Raw genomic sequence first — 23,130 nt, forward strand, 5'->3', positions numbered from 1 at the left:
CCATGACGAATCGCGCTGCTTTTCGCTGGATCATGTCTATCTCTTCTATTAATCCAACCTGGTAAGGGTCCCATACTGATGAGCAATACTCAAGAATCGGACGAACAAGCGTTTTGTAAGCTACTTCTTTCGTCGATGAATCACATTTTCTTAGAATTCTTCCTATGAATCTCAACCTGGCGCCTGCTTTTCCCACTATTTGTTTTATGTGATCATTCCACTTCAGATTGCTCCGGATAGTAACTCCTAAGTATTTTACGGTCGTTACCGCTTCCAATGATTTACCACCTACGGCATAATCGTACTGGAATGGATTTCTGCCCCTATGTATGCGCATTATATTACATTTATCTACGTTTAGGGAAAGCTGCCAGCTGTCGCACCATTCATTAATCCTCTGCAGGTCTTCCTGGAGTACGTACGAGTCTTCTGATGTTGCTACTTTCTTGTAGACAACCGTGTCATCTGCAAATAGCCTCACGGAGCTACCGATGTTGTCAACTAAGTCATTTATGTATATTGTAAACAATAAAGGTCCTATCACGCTTCCTTGCGGTACTCCCGAAATTACCTCTACATCTGCAGATTTTGAACCGTTAAGAATGACATGTTGTGTTCTTTCTTCTAGGAAATCCTGAATCCAATCACAAACCTGGTCCGATATTCCGTAAGCTCGTATTTTTTTCACTAAACGTAAGTGCGGAACCGTATCAAATGCCTTCCTGAAGTCCAGGAATACGGCATCAATCTGCTCGCCAGTGTCTACGGCACTGTGAATTTCTTGGACAAATAGGGCGAGCTGAGTTTCACATGATCTCTGTTTGCGGAATCCATGTTGGTTATGATGAAGGAGATTTGTATTATCTAAGAACGTCATAATACGAGAACATAAAACATGTTCCATTATTCTACAACAGATTGACGTAAGCGAAATAGGCCTATAATTATTCGCATCTGATTTATGACCCTTCTTGAAAATGGGAACGACCTGCGCTTTCTTCCAGTCGCTAGGTACTTTACGTTCTTCCAGAGATCTACGATAAATTGCTGATAGAAAGGGGGCAAGTTCTTTAGCATAATCACTGTAGAATCTTACGGGTATCTCGTCTGGTCCGGATGCTTTTCCGCTACTAAGTCATAGCAGTTGTTTTTCAATTCCGATATCGTTTATTTCAATATTTTCCATTTTGGCGTCCGTGCGACGGCTGAAGTCAGGGACCGTGTTACGATTTTCCGCAGTGAAACAGTTTCGGAACACTGAATTCAGTATTTCTGCCTTTCTTCGGTCGTCCTCTGTTTCGGTGCCATCGTGGTCAACGAGTGACTGAATAGGGGATTTAGATCCGCTTACCGATTTTACATATGACCAAAACTTTTTAGGGTTCTTGTTTAGATTGTTTGCCAATGTTTTATGTTCGAATTCGTTGAATGCTTCTCTCATTGCTCTCTTTACGCTCTTTTTCGCTTCGTTCAGCTTTTCCTTATCAGCTATGATTCGACTACTCTTAAACCTATGATGAAGCTTTCTTTGTTTCCGTAGTACCTTTCGTACATGATTGTTATACCACGGTGGATCTTTCCCCTCGCTTTGGACCTTAGTCGGTACGAACTTATCTAAGGCGTACTGGACGATGTTTCTGAATTTTTTCCATTTTTGTTCCACATCCTCTTCCTCAGAAATGAACGTTTGATGGTGGTCACTCAGATATTCTGCGATTTGTGCCCTATCACTCTTGTTAAGCAAATATATTTTCCTTCCTTTCTTGGCATTTCTTATTACACTTGTAGTCATTGATGCAACCACTGACTTATGATCACTGATACCCTCTTCTACATTCACGGAGTCGAAAAGTTCCGGTCTATTTGTTGCTATGAGGTCTAAAACGTTAGCTTCACGAGTTGGTTCTCTAACTATCTGCTCGAAGTAATTCTCGGACAAGGCAGTCAGGATAATGTCACAAGAGTCTCTGTCCCTGGCTCCAGTTCTGATTGTGTGACTATCCCATTCTATACCTGGTAGATTGAAGTCTCCCCCTATTACAATAGTATGATCACGAAACTTCTTCACGACGTTCTGCAGGTTCTCTCTGAGGCGCTCAACTACTACGGTTGCTGATGCAGGTGGTCTATAGAAGCATCCGACTATCATATCTGACCCACCTTTGATACTTAACTTAACCCAGATTATTTCACATTCGCATTCGCTAATAACTTCACTGGATATTATTGAATTCTTTACTGCTATAAATACTCCTCCACCATTGGCGTTTATCCTATCCTTGCGGTATATATTCCATTCTGTGTCTAGGATTTCGTTACTGTTCACTTCCGGTTTTAACCAACTTTCCGTTCCTAATACTACATGCGCACTATTTCCTTCAATAAGCGATACTAATTCAGGAACCTTGCCCTGGATACTCCTGCAGTTTACCAATATTACGTTAACTTTTCCTGTTTTTGGTCTCTGAGGACGGACGTTCTTTATCAACGATGCTGATGTTCTCTCTGGTAAGCCGTCAGGTATTTTATCGTTTCGCCCAAGGGGGGGGGTCCCTCTAACCTAAAAAAAAACCCGTGTGCACGCCACACGTACTCTGCTACCCTAGTAGCTGCTTCCGGTGTGTAGTGCACGCCTGACCTGTCTAGGGGGGCCCTACAGTTCTCCACCCAATAACGGAGGTCGATGAATTTGCAACCATTATAGTCGCAGAGTCGTCTGAGCCTCTGGTTTAGACCCTCCACACGGCTCCAAACCAGAGGACCGCGATCGACTCTGGGCACTATGCTGCAGATATTAAGCTCAGCTTGCACTCCGCGTGCGATGCTGGTTGTCTTCACCAAATCAGCCAGCCGCCGGAAGGAACCAAGGATGGCCTCAGAACCCAAGCGGCAGGCGTCATTCGTTCCGACATGTGCTACTATCTGCAGCCGGTCACACCCAGTGCGTTCAATAGCTGCCGGAAGGGCCTCCTCCACATTACGGACGAGACCCCCCGGCAAGCACACCGAGTGCACACTGGCATTCTTCCCCGACCTACCCGCTATTTTCCTGAGGGGCTCCATAACCCGCCTAACGTTGGAGCTCCCTATAACTAATAGGCCCGCCCTCTGTGACTGTCGGGACCTTGCCGGAGAATCGGCCACTGGCCCAACAGGCGAGGCATCCTGTGGTGGCTCGGAAACGATGTCATCACCACTAGGAAGCACCCCGTACCTGTTGGAAAGGGGTAAGGCAGCTGCCACGCGGCCAGATCCCACCTTCGCCTTTCGGCCAGGCACGCGCGAGCCCACCACTGTCCACCATTCACCCTGGAGTAATGGCTGACCGGTAAGATGCTCACTGCCGGAAGACGCAGCGACATCAGGGGTTCCATGTGATTCCAAGGCCACCGAAGTAGGCATAGGTCTCACCACAGTTGCCCCAACGCCACTACGAGCCGACGCCTGCGCCTCGAGCTCGATGAGCCTAACAGACAAAGCCTCCACCTGCCCCCGAAGAGTGGCCAATTCTCCTTGCGTCCGCTCACAACAACCACAGTCCCTACACATGACTATGTTTACCCTACTCTATACGGTGACAAATTCCCAAGATAATCTTCTGATGAGCTACTCTGATAATCAAGAAACACTCACTGAAATACGAGACGCGAAAACTACGCTAGGTTTTCCCAGAAAAACTATTTAAAAGCTAAGCGCAGCAAATAAGTACAAAATAAATTTCTCTCCTAGCGATCAAGAACTGTTAGTTTCTATGCAGAGCAGATAAACACAAATAGAATCCCTTCCTTAGTGGAAGGTCGTAAACAAAATGCAAAAATAAACGCTTTATACAAACAGTACTCGCTGCTGCTGGTGCTCTCGCTCTGGCTGTCACAAGACAACTGCTGATTCAAGTGACTAGTGGCTAACGGCCGCGAAACAAACAAAAGACGGTTTTTGGGCGCTTTCTGTTCTAAACGATCAAGAAAACACTAAGAAATCTAACACGAAAACTACGTAAAGTTTTATCAAGAACTGTTAGTTACTATGCAGAGCAGATAAACACTAATAGAATCCCTTCCTTAGTGGAAGGTCGTAAACAAAATGCAAAATAAACGCTTTATACAAACAGTACTCGCTGCTGTTGGTGCTCTCGCTCTGGCTGTCACAAGACAACTGCTGATTCAAGTGACTAGTGGCTAACGGCCGCGAAACAAACGAAAGACGGTTTTAGGGCGCTTTCTGTTCTAAACGATCAAGAAAACACTAAGAAATCTAACACGAAAACTACGTAAAGTTTTATCAAGAACTGTTAGTTACTATGCAGAGCAGATAAACACTAATAGAATCCCTTCCTTAGTGGAAGGTCGTAAACAAAATGCAAAATAAACGCTTTATACAAACAGTACTCGCTGCTGCTGGTGCTCTCGCTCTGGCTGTCACAAGACAACTTATCTGGCGCCACAAAAAGTTTGCAAATAGAATGTGTGATAGGACCAACTATCACGACAGGACATCATTCGGAGAAATGTATAAATTTTCCAACTCGAGAAGAATGTATGCCCACGGTTTAAACAAAATTAGGAGAAGTACCACTACGGTGCATGTTTAGTAGTGTATGTGACTGGGAGAAGCGGGGAAAGAGTTTGAAGAGAGAATAAAGAGGCAATCGCTCCGAACCCTTACTCACCACGTAGCTTCTTGTGATTACCTCGAATTCCGCGCTACATTAAAATTTTTAAAACAAATAACATTGCGCCTCGGCGGCGTCAGGGAAAGCAACATAGGCTTGTTAAGAGTTCCAGTGACGCATTACGATTCCACTCTAGAATTAGTTTTTTCCTCCCGTGACATATTCGCTAATATAGTACGTGGTGTTACGCCAAGAAAGCGTATGTAGAATAAGTGACTAGAGGAGGGCTGTACGCAGCTTGACCACGGAATGTGACATCAGATGGTTCAAATGGCTCTGAGCACTATGGGACTTAACATCTGAGGTCATCAGTCCCCTAGAACTTAGAACGACTTAAACCTAAGGACATCACACACATCCATGCCCGAGGCAGGATTCGAACCTGCGACCGTAGCGGTCGTGCGGTCCCAGACTGAAGTGCCTAGAACCGCTCGGCCACATCGGCCGGCTGTGACATCAGAAACCACTTCCAACTTTCTCAGGTGGCTGTAGAGGACCCTGCGGCTTCGTCCACAGGTCTGAACTTATTGCCTCAACTGTTTGATATTCTGCCACCTACGAAGTGGAGTGCGTGCTTTGGCTTTGGATTGGCGTGTTGACAGCTTATGAGTTGAAAGTTACATTCAGTGACTCTGATTCTAGCAGCTTTCATTGTTAGTCGCATGCCGGAACACAATGTATAAAGATTTAGGGCTTCATTGAACATAATGCGCACTCCTACATCTTGAGGGCACTCTCAGTAAGAGCCAGTACATCACAAGGGCCTTAGAGCTGGAGGTTGTGCCACTCGCTCAGGTAACTTAACATTCGATATTTCAGTGGGACATTATTCCGCGACACGTTTCATGGAGTGTGCAATTTTCTTAGAACAACGACACGTGCTACTTATTCCTAGACGTTTGCCCGGCATGTTACAAATTTAGAACGTTAAAAAAGTGGCTGGGCAGTTCTCTTATCACGGGTCCCCAACAAAAATTACTCATACTCTGTGGAATCGCATACAAACTGCGTGGACCGAGAACCTCTTTCATTCATGTCACAACAAGAGTTAGTCGCGTTGAAGAGGATCGCTGTAAAGTCGGCATTTTTGTTCTTTTAGTGTTTTGTAGTGTCGCCACCAAATGATTTCATTCAAACTTAACTGCAATACGTGAGAGCGGAATAGTATTGAGCAGCGCGGAGTGGCCGCGTGGTTAGAGGCGCCATCATGTCACAGACTGCGCGGTCCCCCCGTTGGAGGTTCGAGTCCTCCCTCGAGCATTGGTGTGTGTGTTGTTCTTAGCGTAAGTTAGTATAGGTTAGTTTAAGTAGTGTGTAAGTCTAGGGACCGATGACCTCAGCAGTTTGGTCCCTTAGGTATTCACACGTATTTGAACATTTGAATAGTATCGAAGTCAGTGATCTCTTACAGATGTGCGACCCTACCATTACTGAAATCTAAGTTGCAAAGTTTATTTCAATCATATGTATCATTATGATATTACAGTTTTCATCAATGTTGCTGCTAATCTGAGTTTTCCTTTTTTCCTTCTTCACCGAACACTGAGGAAAACAAGGAAAGTCGTTATCTGTAAAAGACAGAGAGAAGTTCAGGGTCTTTTCGCCGTGTCGGAGGCTGAATGATTAGCGGGAGCACAAGTTCAGTCGGATAAGCACGAAGCAATGAAGCTGTTCATGACCTTACCATAGCAGTTGTCTTGGAAATAGCCTCACGTTATTTGGGGCTACCACAACAAAAATAAATCTAAAGCTCACGACGTGGTGGATTGTAGAAACCGGTGCACAGCTCAGTGAATTAACTGTATCCTTCTGCTTAAAATATAATTCCATAAAGATTAACTATTTTAAAAATTGAAATATCAATGAGAATTTAATTAAATCAGAACTATACACTATGTTGTACAGCAAAGCGCGAGCCGGGACATTACAACTTTCAACAAATGTAAAGTGATGCGAAGTGACACTTCTATAACCGGGGCGACAGATGGAACAAATGCGCATATCGCAGAAATGTTCCGGTTGAGTCACGTACCCAGTCACGTGTGGAACATGGTCGCCCTCACGCAACATCTGTTTCATTAAAATGAGGACACACGACCCGCACGTAAGCCACTTGATCTACAACTGCATCTACAACTACACTCCGGAAGCCACTTTACGGTGTGTGGTGGTGGGTACATTGTGTACCATTGTTATTTCCCTCTTTTCCTGTTCTAGTGGCGAATGTTTCACGGGAAGAACGATTGCTAGTAAGCCTCCGTGTGTGCTGCAGTCTCTCTGATTTTATCTTCATGGTCTTTTCGCGAGATGTAAGTAGGAGAAATCAATATATCGGCTGACTCTCTTAGGAACGTACACTTTCGGAATTTTAACAACAGAACGTACTGTGATCCAGAACTTCTCTCTTGCAGCGTCTGCCATTATGTCCTGTTAGTATAGATGCAATACAGTAATATTCAAGTATTGGACGAAAGAGTGTTTTATAACCGACTTCCTTTATGATGGCCTACATTTACTGAGGAGTCTTCCAATGAATCCAAGTCTGGCAATTGCCTCACCTGCTATTAAGTTTATGTAATCGTTCCATTCCAAATCGCTCCGTATCCATACTACTAGATATTTTGTTGAAGTAACTGCTTCAAATGGTTCAAATGGCTCTGAGCACTATGGGACTTAACATCTGAGGTCATCAGTCCACTAGAACGTAGAACTACTTAAACCTAACTAACCTAAGGACATCACACACATTCATACCCGAGGCAGGATTCGAACCTGCGACCGTAGCAGTCGGGCGGTTCCAGACTGAAGCGCCTAGAACCGCTCGGCCACCAGCGGCCGGCCGTAACTGCTTCCAGTGATTCCTCTGCAATCGTGTAATCATACTCTGAAACACCAAAGAAACAGGTATTGGCATGCGTATTCAAATACAGAGATACGTAAACAGGCAGAATACGGCGCTGCGGTCGGTAACGCCTGTATATGACGACAAGCGACTGGCGCAGTTGTTGGATCGGCTACTGCTGATACAATGGCAGGTTATCAAGATTTAAGTGAATTTTAACGTGGTGGTTTAGTCGACGCACGAGCGATGGGACACAGTATCTCCGAGGTACCGATGAAGTGGTGATTTTCCAGTACGACCATTTCACGAGCGTACCGTGAATATCAGGAATCCGGTAAAACATCAAATCTCTGACATCGCTACGGCCGGAAAAGATCCTGCAAGAACGGGACCAACGACGACTGAAGAGACTCGTTCAACGTGACAGACGTTGCAACCCTTCCGCAAATTCCTGCAGATTTCAATGCTGGATCATCGACAAGAGTCAGCGTGCGAACCATTCAACGAAACATCATCGATATGGGCTTCCGGATTCGAAGGTCCACTCGTGTACCTTTAATAACTGCACGACAAAAAGTTTTACGCCTCGCCTGGCCCGTCAACACCGACATTGGACTGTTGATGACTGGAAACATGTTGCCTGGTCGGAGGAGTCTCGTTTCAAATTGTATCGTGCGGACGGACGTGTACGGATATGGAGATAACCCCATGAATCCATGGACCCTGCATGTCAGCAGCGGACTGTTCAAGTTGGTGGAGGCTCTGTAACAGTGTGGGACGTGTGCAGTTTGGAGTGATATGGGACCCCTGATACGTCTAGATACGACTCTGACAGGTGACACCTGGATCCATTCATGTCCATTGTGCATTCCGACTGACTTGGGCAATTCCAGCACGACAACTTCCAGAACTGCTACAGTATGGTTAAAATGGCTCTGAGCACTATGGGACTTAATTTCTGAGGTCATCAGTCCCCTAGAACTTAGAACTACTTAAACCTAACTAACCTAAGGACATCACACACATCCATGCCCGAGGCAGGATTCGAACCTGCGACCGTAGCAGTCGGGCGGTTCCAGACTGAAGCGCCTAGAACCGCTCGGCCACTCCGGCCGGCGTTACAGAATGGCTCCAGGAAGACTCTTCTGAGTTGAAACACTTCCGCTGGCCACCAGACTCTCCAGACATGGCCGCGCGGGTTTAGCCGAGCTGTCTGAGGCGCTGCAGTCATGGACTGGGCAGCTGGTCCCGGCGGAGGTTCGAGTCCTCCAACGGGCATGGGTGTGTGAGTCTGTCTTTAGGATAATTTAGGTTAAGTAGTGTGTAAGCTTAGGTACTGATGACCTTAGCAGAAGTCCCATAAGATTTCACACACATTTGAACCTTTTTTTTCTCCAGACATGAACATTATTGAGCATATCTGGTATGCCTTTCTACTTGCTGTTCGGAAGAGATCTCCACCCCTTCGTACTCTTGCGGATTTATGGACAGCCCTGCAGGATTCATGGTGTCTTTTCCCTCCAGCACTACTTCAGACATTAGTCGTGTCATGCCACGTCGTTTTGCGAAACTTCTGTGTACTCGAGGGGGAGGGGGGGGGGGGGGGCTACGCGACGTTAGGCAGGTGCACCAGTTTCTTTGGATCTTCAGTGTATAATAAAGGGTCTTTCCGTCAATGTATTCCCAACAATACGTTACATTTGTTTGTGTTGAGGGTCAATTTCGGCTCTTTGCAAAAAGTGTCGATCGTCTACAGGTCTTCCTCCACTTCATTACAATTTCCTAGGGTTGCTACCATCCGCGAAAAGCTTCAGGAAACTTCTGTATCAGAGATTTTCGGCCTCCAGGGAATTCCGTCTGCTAGCGCAGTGTGTATTTGCAAACCATAGCGAGGTATATCTTGTTCACTCCGTCTTTCGGCCACAAGTGGCATACCGGGGCCATCCGACCACCGTGTCATCCTCAGTGGAGGATGCGGATAGGAGGGGCGTGGCGTCAGCACACCGATCTCCCGGTCGTTATGATGGTATTCTTCACCGAAGCCGCTACGATTCGGTCGAGTAGCTCCTCAATTGGCATCACGAGGCTGAGTGCTCTCCGAAAAATGGCAACAGTGCATGGCGGCCTGGATGGTTGCCCATCCAAGTGCCGACCACGCCCGACAGCTCTTAACTTCGGTGATCTCAAGGGAACCGGTGTAACCACTGCGGCAAGGCGCAGCTTTTTCTTCTGTGATAGCCAATAAGTGTTCCAGTAGAGAAAATTTGTTAGGGAACATCGTGCAGCAAGACAACGTTCATTTGGCTTCATCTCTTCTGCTTTTGCGGTTCTGTCGTCCGGCACTGACGTGGAAGGAGTATAAGTACTTGGCTCGTGTGCTCGAGATGGGAGCATTCAACCTGCAGATACATAAAGTTTGGTGAGACTGCAGCTTGCGTCGGTCATTCGCATTTCATCATCTTTGTTATAATTTACTTACGCTTTAAAGCTATCTAAAGTCGATTTCTAGCGATCATTTTCATTCAGTCTGTCATGGGGAAATTGACGCCTTTGTAGTCATTCGAATTTACCAGAGCACGTGGCAGCCAGCAGCCGATTATAGTCCAAATATCCATGGTTTCAAGTGATTTGTAATCAGTCTCCCTCAGTAGTAAAGTCGTTATCTGGAACGTTGTATGACGATGTAAAGCTATGACACTGAAAATGTTTAGTGCGTTGTAATCACCCAGAAGGGTAATTCATTCTGTTGTCTGTGATCAAAAGTAGATGGTAGAATTCTAACGCAAATAAAAGAAATAATCTGAAGTGATTCAGGGTAATTAGGATTTGAATAGCGAAAATCAAGACGGAGCAATGAATTTTCGTTGTGTATTGAAACTTGCCTTTCAGACTCGTGTATCGAGCCGTCAGGTGGCTTGCGGAGTATGGATGTAGATGAAGATGTAGATCATTATATCACGTTTACTGTGCATTTGGCATTCATGGATATTACTTTGTATAGGTTTATTTGCCTTCCGACCATGTGTCCCTTACCTACTCAAGCGCATACTTGAAACTGCTTCAAACAACGTGCGAAATTAACTCACATTGCGTTGTACTTAGGGACAACGATGTACAGGGTGAAGAAAAATCGCGCACTCTGACTCCACAGCGCGATTCCTCAGATACTGGCAATACAAAAATGTCTGTCACAAAATTTCGTGCCGACCTCGGTGGTCTCGCGGTTCTAGGCACGCAGTCCGGAACCGTGCGACTGCTACGGTCGCAGGTTCGAATCCTGCCTCGGGCATGGATGTGTGTGATGTCCTTACGTTAGTTAGGTTTAAGTAGTTCTAAGTTCTAGGGGACTGATGACCACAGCAGTTGAGTCCCATAGTGCTCAGAGCCATTTGAACCATTTGAAAATTTCGTCCTGTGCATATTTCGGGCAGTGAATGGACGTTGAAGAACGGCAATCTGCCAACATTGCAATTACAAAACGGCTCTGAGCACTATGGGACTTAACAGTTATGGTCATCAGTCCCCTAGAACTTAGAACTACTTAAACCTAACTAACCTAAGGACATCACACAACACCCAGTCATCACGAGGCAGAGAAAATCCCTGACCCCGCCGGGAATCGAACCCGGGAACCCGAGTGTGGGAAGCGAGAACGCTACCGCACGACCACGAGTTGCGGACTTGTAATTACATGTACAGTAACTATCTCTGTCAGCGAATCGAGTATTCCTGTACAGTTGGTACAGTGGATAGCGCTTTGGATTCGCATGCAGGAGGATGAGGTTTCGGTTCTGAGTCGAGGGTTATTTGTTTTTATTAGCTAAAAGTAGTCTGTGTGGTATTGTGTCAATTCAAACACAATCGTTTTCATTGGTCATACTACTTTTAGCAAATAAGAACGAATAACTCTCGACTCAGAATCGAAACCTCGTCCTCCCATATGCTAACCCAAAACGCTATCCACTGCATCGATCACACAGCAGTACCCCACATGCTGACAGAGATAGTCACTTTACATGTGATGACAGTGTTGCCAGATTGCCGATGTTCAACGTTCATTCACTGCCAGAAATATGCGCAGGACGAAATTTTATGACAGACGTTTTTATATTGCTAGTATCTGAGGAATCGCGCTGTGGAGTCAAAGTGCGCGAATTTTTCTTTACGCTGTATAATTACGGAATTTTTCTTATCTTATGATAAAACATAAATGAAGTAGCAACTGAGGGGAAATGGTTGCAAATATTAACAATAACAGGCGATTGCAGGATTACGAAATACGTTTTTGTAGAAATGGCTTCATCAGACCACACTTTCTCCACTCCACCGTCTTATAGCCTAATGGATTTTTCAGGCAGTATACGTCAAAAATGACAAGGCACGGCTCGATACACGAGTCTGAAAGGCACAGTTCAATACACAACGAAAATTCATTGCTCCGTCTTGGTTTTCGCTATTCAAATCCTAATTATCCTGAATCACTTCAGATTATTTCTTTTATTTGCGTTAGAATTCTACCATCTCCTAATTACTATTGTTTCAGTCAGACTGAGCTACCAAAGGTCTTACTCAGTATAGTGCGGCACATTTCAGGCTGAAACCATGTTCATCATTATTCGTGAGAATACGTTTAAATCACAAGGAGTGGCAGGCGTTCATGTATTGTGGAGAGAATGTTTGCTCACAATCATAAATTATGGAATGGCCGAGATCTCCGTAAAACAAAAATAAAACGTTGTCAACGGCTGTACTGTATGAAAGAAAAGGTGGCGGCAAATACCAGGCATACCAGACCGAAACTGCCTAGTGGACCTGTAACAATGCTTGTGGGCAAGGGTTGTATCTATATCGGTTTTGACTGAATGTGGCGTGCGTTTGGTACACATCGTTCGAGTTATGTCATAGTAGGATTGCACGCCGAACGTTACTGTAGCGTACTGTGTGTGACCAAATCAATGAAAAATTGTAGGCTGGCCACAGCCATCGTGAGGTGGGCAAGGAGTTAAATGTCATTTCCCGACTATGGAGAGGATTCCACGAGAGAGCGAACAATTTATGGTGGCATGGGTAAGGTCCACCACACTATTTGCTATAACTCGGCGACAGGACCGTTATCTTAAGTGTACAAAGACGTCCATCCATCATTGCACCTGCCTAGAGACCTCGAGACTTTCAGACTTCGCTGTGCATGAACGGTAAAAAGTAATTAGTAACAACTTTTAAAACACTTTAGGTGATCACGTTCTTTGCACCTTACAAGATGACAGTTCTGTCACTCAGGAGATTATGAAGTCCAAGAAAGGTTTGGTGACCACAGTCAAGAAACAGCATGTTTTACATGGCTTCCGTGATGACGTTCGCGTAGCCACTGTGGTCAGTGTAATTTGTAGTTTCTGGTAAATGGGAGGTGAAGTAGTGGCATTCTTTACCACCAGACGAGCCCAGACGCCGACGTAGATGACATAGAGCTATTACGGTGTGTGTTGGAAAATCATTTCAGAGTCGATACTGGAGGCATTAGAATTTTTTTTACGAGTAACAGCATGGCATATAGTGGAACACCATTCAGGATTTATATGCATCAACCTCTCTCCAAACTAAGTGGCACCACAATCGCCTTTAATGGACAGAACTTTGGGAAGACAACAGCAAATCAGCATCTCATTTTGTCTCCACTGCTTTATTATCTACTTGGATTTTATTGGATTTGTGTCTCTGTTTGGACTGATAATCCCTGGTCAGTGAGGGAAGTCTTCAACGACTACAGTACCACAGTCTTTGCCCACCTATGTAATACTATTTACTGCAAACAAAAACCTACTGTGGAATTTTTTTATACTTTTGAATGAAGTCAGATCCGGAGACACGTATAACAGTGAACCAGCTCTATGTGACTGATATAGCAGACAGACTCTACATACTTAATCAGAGCAACACAATTTCTTCTGCGAAAGCACAGTATTGCTCCGGAGCTCTTCAATAAATCTACCTGCATCGACAATTAAATGCGATTTGCTTTTAACTACATTTGTGGGATGCATATCTTTTCGTCGGCTTCCTTTGCATAAAAATGATGTATTTCTTATCGCAGTCGAACTGTAAGCCCTGTCGCTAGTGTGATGATTATCAAAATGTAGTCGAAACAGAGTGAATCTCCAGCTCTCTCGGCTGATCCACATCTACAGAGCGGCAAGTTAAGTGTTTCTTTTCCTGTGTTTTCTTCGTAGTTCATTCATTAAATTTCGGGCTTGTTTTTCTGTGTAAGGGGTGTAGGCTCGCATTTTGTAAGTGTAAATTCGGTTAGCCTGTAGTGCAGCATTCATTTCCTCTGATCACCCACCTACGTAGCTCATTGAGGCACCAGCATCCATTGGTAACACACCACAAGGTAGCAAGTTACACATCTAGCGTTTGTATGCTGTTACAGTTTTCGTCTTAAGTTAGTTTTGCTAGGATGGGTAGGATGTATGCATGATGACACAGGAGGAGCGGGCCACAGTTCGCGAACAGCTGAATGCGCTTTTGGCTAGATCAGTCACCTTCAGGCTGCTGTCTCGGGGTGCAGCGTATAATCTGGCACGTCGGATGGGACGCCTCAGCTGTCACTTGTTTCGCCCACGGGCTCTGCTACCGAGGCATCTCCTAGTGTAATCGACGCGGTGGACCCACCCTCACAGCGGAGTGAGTGGCGGGTGGTCACGCGCTCGGCGTCGCTCGAGGTGGAAGGTCACGTGGTGGTAGGTCGTCTGGCTTTGCCCATTCACCCTGTGAATGGATAGGTGGCCGCCCCTTCAGCAGGGTCCGAGAAGGCACACGGGGGAGGGTTTTACAACGGGAGCACGAACTTAACGCAAGGTATGGAGCTCCTCTGGTGAACAGCGTTCAGAGCTGGAAAGAAAGAAAGCCAATGTGCGCTCGATATGTCTGCGGAGGGGTGGGGTGGAGCGGGGGGGGGGGGGGAGAGGGGAGGGTTGGCGCTCATTCGATATCTGATGTGGAGGCGGCCTTGCCTGCGGCTGTGGAGCATGCTGGCTGCAGTCGTCTGCAAGTTGTGGCTCGAGTCCGCATCAACGACACCTGTCGCATGGGTTCTGAGGCCATCACTAGTTCATACAGGCGGCTGGCGTAAGTGGTGAAGGCTGCTGGCCTCACGCATGGGGTGCTTCAGAGCTCGCAATTTGCAACTTTCGTTTGGAGCCGAGCGGAGGATCTCAGCCAAAAGATTCGTTGAATCTGTGACAGTATCGGCCGCAGATTTCTGGACCTGGGTTATCAGTTGGGGATTTGTAGGACAGGTCAGGGGTGCACCACACAGAGAAAGCAGCTACTCGGGTGGCAGAGTACTTGTGGAGTGCAAATGAGGCTTGTTAGGCTAGGCGGTTGTTTGAGGTACTCTGATGAGCGCTCACCAGTCGATACGCAACAAGGAAAGCGAAGTACTTGTAACAAATTTCCCAAACTTACTGCCCTCGGCAAATTATTCACTTCACCGATACCTGACTCGAAATCCGAAATGGTAACCCTGAGATATTTAGCAAGTCATGGTACGTATATAGGAAAGACAGATTTAGAGGCCTTATGAAGGAGAGTGTTCGTTGCAGTTGACGAAAGTATTGTGTCTAATAAGGTAAAGCTGAGTGTGACAGTGGAATTATCTGCTTGCGTATAACAGGTGTAGGTGAAAACAAGTTAATTGTTGAATTTTTTACCGGACGCCTGATTCTGCTGACAGTTCTCGAGTCATTCAAGGAATGAAACTTCCTGGCAGATTAAAACATTCAAAGAATGTCTACGGTCAGTAGCACGTAAATATCCAGATCATTCATTGCTGGTTGGAGGCAACTTTAAGCTACCGAGTATAGACTGGGATGTCTATGGATTCATTATACGGAATACAAACAGGCAGTTATGCGAAGTACTTTCGAACACGTTTTCTGAAAACTGTGTTGAGCTGCTAGTTCGGGAGCCCACAAGCAACGGAAATATCTTAGACCTTGTAGCTACAAATAGGACGGACCTTATCGACAACATCAGTATAGATACTGGGATTAGCGATCATGATGTCATTATAGAAACTATGGTTACGGAAGTTAATAAATCAATTACGAATGCTGGGAGAGTGTTTCTACTAGAAAGAAGAGATAAGCAGTTGTTAGTATATCTCTTAGACAGTGAATTAACATTACTTAGTTCCACTAAGATGGACGTAGAGGAATTATGCGAAAAGTTTAAGCAGAATATAAATCGTGGTCTGGAGAATTATATGCCTAGGGCGGAAAAGATTCTCCGTGGTTTAATGGCTCTGAGCACTATGGGACTTAGCATCTATGGTCAGCAGTCTCCTAGAACTTAGAACTACTTAAACTTAACTAACCTAAGGACAGCACACAACACCCAGTCATCACGAGGCAGAGAAAATCCCTGACCCCGCCGGGAATCGAACCCGGGAACCCGGGCGCGGGAAGCGAGAACGTGGTTTAATAACGAGATTCAGAAACTGCTGAGGAGGCAGAGGCTGTTGCACTCTCGGTTCAAAAGAGAACTCGCAAATGACGACAAGCAGAGGTTAGAATACATTCGTGCGTCTGTGAAAAGATCCACGCTCGAAGCATACAACTATTACAATCGTCATACCTTAGGAAAAGTTGTGGCAGAGAACCCGAGAAAATTCTGGTCCTATGTAAAATCACTAAATGGGTCTAAGGCTTTAATCTAGTCACTTGTTGACCAGTCGGGTGTGGCAGTTGAGGACAGCAAAACTAAAGCCCAATTTTTAAAATTCGTGTTCAAGAAATCGTTCACGCTGGAGAAATCGTAGAAACATACCATAATTTGAGCATCGAACAGACTCACGTATGGACGTTCCTGGCGTAGAGAAACAACTGAAAGAGTTGAAAACAATTCCCCATGGAATCCCAATTCGGTTTTTCAAAGAGTACTCTATGGCACTGGCTGCTTACTTAGCTTGCATTTATCCCGAATCTCTCGCCCAGCGCAGTGTCCAAAGCTACTGAAAAAAGTGCTGGTGACTGCTGTGTAGGCCTATAAGAAGGGCAAAAGAACGGACCCGCAAAATTATAGACTAATATCCATATTATCGGCTTGCTGCAGAATCCTTGAAGTATTCTTAGTTCGAATATAATAAATTTTCTTGAGACTGAGGAGCTTACGTCCCCGAATCAGCATGGTTTTAGAAAGCATCCTTAGTGCGAAACTCAGCTTGCCCTTTCTTCACATGATATACTGCGAACTATGGATGAGGGCAACTGGCAGATTCCATATTTCCAGATTTCCGGAAAGCGTTTGACACGGTGATCCATTACAGGCTGATAAAGAAGATTCGAGCATATAAGTTCAGCGATATGTGAGTGACTCGAAGACTTCTTAAGTTATAGAACCCATTTGTTCTGGAAGGCGAGTGTTCGTCAGAGACGAGTGCTCATCAGAAACAATTGTATCGTCAAGAAAATGGTGCAAATGGCTCTGAGCACTATGGGACTCAACTGCTGAGGTCATTAGTCCCCTAGAACTTAGAACTAGTTAAACCTAACTAACCTAAGGACATCACAAACATCCATGCCCTAGGCAGGATTCGAACCTGCGACCGTAGCGGTCTTGCGGTTCCAGACTGCAGCGCCTTTAACCGCACGGCCACTTCGGCCGGCTGTATCGTCAAGAGCGCCCCAGGGAAGTGTGATAGGACCGCTCGACTTACATAAATGATTTGGCGGACAGGGTGGACAACAAACTGCGGTTTTTTGCAGGTGTTGCTGTGATTTGCGGTAAGGTGTCGAAGTTGTGACTGTAGGAGGATACAAGATGGCTTAGACAAAATTTCTAGTTGGTATGATGAATGTCAGCTAGCTCTAAATGTAGAAAAATGTAATTTGATGCTAGGAAAAACAAACCCGTAATGTTCGGATATAGCATAAGCAGGGTCCGGCTTGACACACTCAATTCGTTTAAATAACTTGGCGCAACGCTGCAAAACGATATAAAACGGAACGAGTATGTGAGGATTCTGGTAGGGAAAGCGAATGGCCGACTTCGGTTTACAGGGAGAATACTAGGAAAGTGTGATTCATCTGTAAAGAAGAACGCTAGTAAGACCTATTCTTGAGTACTACTCGAGTGCTTGAGATGCGTACCAGGTCGGGCTAAAGGAAGGCATCGAAGCAATTCAGAGGTGGGCTGCTAGACTTGTTACTGGTAGGTTCGAACAACATGCAAGTGTTATGGAGATATTTCGGGAACTCAAGTGGGAAACCCTGAATGGAAGGTGACTTTCTTTTCGAGAACAGTGCTGAGATAATTTAGAGAAGCGGCATTTCAACCTAACTGCAGAACATTCTGATACCTCCAGTATATATTGCGCTTAATACTATGAAGATAAAGTACGAGAAATTAGGACTCATATGGAGGCATATTGAAAGTCGGTTTCCCCTCGTTGTATTTGCGAGTGGAACAAGAAAGGAAATGACTAGTGGTGGTACGGGGTACCCTCCGCCATGCACCGTAAGTTGAATTGTAGAAAATCAATGCGGATGTAGACGTAAATATAGTTTTTTCGGATGGGGCCAGCTTCAAGCCGAACCTGCTGTATGACGGCATACATGTCGAAACCTACCCTCGTGACAGCAGTCAGCAGTGTGTCCCTTTGAGCGGCATAGTGGACAAACGACTGGCGTGATTGTCTGTGATGCCACCAGACAAAATTTGCGACCTCGATGTCCACGTGTCCAGGGCAGGCTGAATATCAACATCTGCATCAAAGCGGCTTTGAACCTGAGATACTTTTATAAGACGAATCCACATACCATATTTCTGAAGGGCCATGTTTCGAAGGATGTGCAAGCTGCAAGTTCAGAAGAATGCCTGCAAGAGGAGGAAGACAGGGATTGGGAGCAAAGAAATATCGCACCCCTCGCATCCTTCCATCCCATGTCTGCCGTTGGTTCGTGTTCTTGACTCTGCGAAAAATATTGCTGTACTCGCAAATACAACGAGGGGAAACGGACTTTCAATATGCCTCCATATGAGTCCTAATTTCTCGTACTTTATCTTCATAGTATTAAGCGCAATATATACTGGAGGTATCAGAATGTTCTGCAGTTAGGTTCAAATGCCGCTTCTCTAAATTATCTCAGCACTGTTCTCGAAAAGAAAGTCACCTTCCATTCAGGGTTTCCCACTTGAGTTCCCGAAATATCTCCATAACACTTGCATGTTGTTCGAACCTACCAGTAACAACCTTGTACTGTTACGCTGGTCGCCGTTTATGGTCTGCTTTTTTTTAATTTTTTATATGCAGAATAAGTGAGAAAGAGGAAAATCTAAAGAAACGTTCATTCATACATCACTTCTGCATTATAAGCAAGAAACGGACGAAATGTTTTAACTGAACGAAACAAAAAGTGTATTGTGAAAAAAATACTTCTTAGAAATTGCATACACAATGCCAGAATTAATAAATTATCGATAAAGCATCTACTGATACCCACGCATACACAAATGGAGAGTGTGACCGATATTAATTCGGTTGTATTAGTGGACTGAAGACGTGAGACGATTTAGTATATTTACATCGCTCGAATCTTTTCAGGTCATTTACAGTATCGGCGTGCTTGCATTTATGAAAATGTTTTTAGAGCAGTACACAATGTTTATTTTAGAACACGTAAGAATGCCCACTCAACTTGCTGCCGCATTTCTGTTATCGCACGCCTTCTTCTCTGCTGCGGACAGTACGTGTAGTTTTCACAGCGTACAGTACGCTCAAAGACAGAGGGCAGGCTCAGTTACGGTAATCCAAATCATTTATGTTTTATCATATATTTGAAAGGAGGTGTTAAGGTCACTTTAGTCATACAAAACTTCCTTAAAGTTGAAATTTTCAGAACCGTTAGTGTGCACATCGTTTTGTGTTTCTGTTCCACCTTGATAGATTTAAGAGTTTCCAGTATTATTTGCAGCATCACTCAATGTTTTGCTAATACGACCTGATTCTCGCTGCTGTGCAAGAAATGAACTGCATTCGTTATCGTGTCTTGAGTGTCAGACTTTATTTAGTGTAATACGATACGACTAAGCTCTACCACCTAACTACTATCTTCTTACTTATCTTTAAGTGATGAGAAACGAATGGAAAAGGAAAACTTTATACATACATTCTTAATCACATTTCTCTCGTTGCGCAATTGAATGTCATCCATTATACAACAGACGAAAGTACTGCACTCTGTCTTAGCGTCACATGGCCGTCGTGAAGTGAAGCAAGTAAATATTTTCACTCTGTCGTTGCCTCAGCCAGTAATTTGTGTATGCCTAGCAGGTGCGTTTGTTCACCTTGGCCCCAGATAAAGAGCCGCATTGTTTTCGTCATACGTAAGCATACCGGTATAAACTGGAGACACTTTGCGACGTGTCGCCCAAATTGTGATAACCTCCTCTGCAAGGATACACACTCTCACGGCGGCCTCGTTAGAGAAGCGGTGCGGTTGACAACTAATTCACGGCCTGTTCTGTTCACTCCACGAGTCCACGTCGTGTTACGAGGGGCAACACCAGTTACACCTGTGAATGGTTTATAGATCACTCACTTCAATGAACTATTTTCAAGACAAGTCATCTCAAGTCCATTCCATACTTCTAATTTCCAGAAGAGTTTTGACATTGTCCCTCAGAAGCGGCTTCTAAAGGCATTGCGTTCCTGTTGAGTATCGCTTCAGTTACATGACTGAACGCGTGATTTGCTGTCAGAAACGGCACAGTTCACGGAAAATGGCGAGAAGTAATCTAGTGAATATCAGTGGTTCTATAAGTACGTGATGTAGGCCCACTCTGTAGTCCTTATTAGTCATCAGAATATCAAAAAGATTTACAGAATGATTTTCACAAAACGTGTGAGTGGTGAGAAAAGGGCAGTTGTCCTAAAAAAAAAAAAAAAAAAAAAAAAAAAAAAAAAAAAAAAACAGAAAAAAAACTGGACAGTGTTGAACCTTGATGACAGTGCACCTACCAACACATGATGTTCCTTTTCGGTACTTCAGTCTACTGAGCGATTTTAGAATCACATGAAGGGATGTGCACCAGAGACGGCCATAAGCACTTTCCATCGTTTTCTACTGCTTTTGTTCTTGTGAGATATGAGGTCGCGTTTTGTGCATCTTTTGTAAATGTTTTGAGTTCCACATATTTAAGTGCAGTACAATGTATTAAAACTATTTGAAAGACATTATTAATTCTTCAGTTTTGGAATTTTGTGGCACGTAAAATTCTATATGTTATTAAAACTCAATATAATGTATGGATGACTAAGCCATACATCGCCAGTTGTGCACATTTAGTCAAAATGGAAAAATGGCTTCTACCCTGGAACAACTTATAATTGCAAATCAGCTGAGTTTCTTCCACATCTTAACTTCTTTAACTGTCTTGAAACTGAAAATATATGCTAATTTCCAATAGATTCTGTTTCAAAATGCGTTTACCCTCTAACTGGGGTTTGATATAATGTATGCTTAATTTGATTTCCCATACTGATTATTGGTGTCTTGAAGATTAATTATATAACAGCCTATAAATACAATATTGACAATATCTTATCGACACCACGCTCTTAAATTTCAGTAGGATATTTGTCCCTAGCTACATGCCTGATTTGTACCTTGACACATTTTTTCTCCTTTTACCTATTCTAGTGTAATGTTTCTACAAGGGGCGTTTAATAGCTAACGCAACATTTTTTCTGAAAGCAGGTTGTTTTTATTCAGGATTCCAATACACCATATTATTTCCTACTCTTGTGACTACAGAACCATATTTTTGATCATAATCTCCGGTCAATGCGACATCTCCCACATAGTCCCACTCCGCTAGTCGAGTCGGAGCCAAAGTTTCGCTGCTGCAGTAACCTCCTCATCATCCACGTGCTGCTTCCCGCGGCGTGCGTCCTTTACTGGGTCAAACAGATTGAAGTCGGAAGGCGCGAGATCCGGGCTGTAGGATAGATGAGGAAGAACAAACCAATGAATTTTTGCGAGCTTCTCTCGGGTGCTTAGACTTGTGTGAGGCCTTACGCTGTCATGGGGCAAAAGTTCGTTTGCTTTTCTGTGACGACTAACACACTGAAGTCGTCTCTTCAGTTTCCTGAGAGTAGTGCAGTACACTTCATAGTTGATCGTTGCACTTTCAGACAACAAACAGAACAGCCGCTTCAGAGTCTCAGAAGATCTTCGCCATGACTTTACCGGCTGAGGCAGCGCCTTTCAACTTTTCTTCGGAATAGAGGTGATGTGGCGCCACTCCATGGTTTGCGCCACGTTGTTGCGATGATGACAGACGCCTCGCCAACGACTCCCCGTGCTTTTGTTCACTGCAGGTCTCAACAGACATTCTGCAAGCGCCTATGAATATTAACGATGCTCTGGTTTTCCATCGAAAGAAACTCAGTGGCAACTCTCGGATTCGAACGCACCTCCGTTACAGAAGCCATTTTAAAGCTTACGTATAGCGCTGCCACCTAGCGGAACTTCAAGAAACTATAGGGGTTGAAGCGCAAATATTCTACGATATACCCAACAAGTTCCGGACTTTTTCAACCGAAACTGGCCGAGAAGAGAAAATGTGTTGTATTACTTGATGAACGCCCCTCGTAATTTTGGAAAAAGGCAAAAGCAGATGAAAAGTGAATGCTATCATTTAAAAATGAAATAAGAAAATATATGTATTGAACTTCTATTAGAGGTCTGCCTAGTGGCAAAAGTCTGTAGAGTGCTCCAAGGTACATCACTCTCCCGTAAAAAAGGAATTCTGTTCAATTTTGATTACCGGAAAATTACACAGTTTTAAAGTTTTCAGGTTCAACTAAATAGCTAGGAACAAACAATTTAATTTGGAGATATCACATAGAAAGGGTTGTATGGAAGACGAACCTAAGGCCCGTAAATATCATTCAGACCTTTGGCGGTCCCTATTGGTCAACAGTGCAACAACAGTTACTACACTAGTTGCATCAGCAATTGACCATGTAGCCACAAATATGGTCAAGGAAAAAAACTGTAAAAAATCTAGGACTATCAAACCTTTTCTGCCCAATTATAACAGTAAAATCGCATATGACAAAATTCCCTAAACTCCAGACCTACAAAATACATTTATCAGAAATCAAAATACAAAGTTTTTATAAAGACCTAGCAAAACAAAGCTGGAGTGAAGTGCATAGAGACAACAACGTAGATCTAAAATTTTATAAATTCTCGGCACTTTTTAAACTGAACTTTGAAGTGACATTTCCAAAAGTACCCTCACCAGTATAAATGTCACACAAAAGCGAATGGATAACAGCAGGTATTAAGAAGTCCTCCTAAACCCTAAGGTACTGGTACCTCATTTCCATGAAACATAGTCACAGTGAGCCACAGTTCTTAAATTACTACCTTAACTACAGAAAGATTTATAGTAACATACTGATTGCTGCAAAAAAAAGCCATTTAATGACAAAATATTACACAATATAGAGAATAAAAGCAAAGCAGTCTGGGATAATATACTGATAAGGGAGGGGGGGATAAAGTAATAAATGATTCACAACATATAGCAAACTATGCGAATGAGC

The sequence above is a fragment of the Schistocerca nitens genome, chromosome 2 (genome assembly GCF_023898315.1).
Source record: "Schistocerca nitens isolate TAMUIC-IGC-003100 chromosome 2, iqSchNite1.1, whole genome shotgun sequence".
Lineage (NCBI taxonomy): Eukaryota > Metazoa > Arthropoda > Insecta > Orthoptera > Acrididae > Schistocerca > Schistocerca nitens.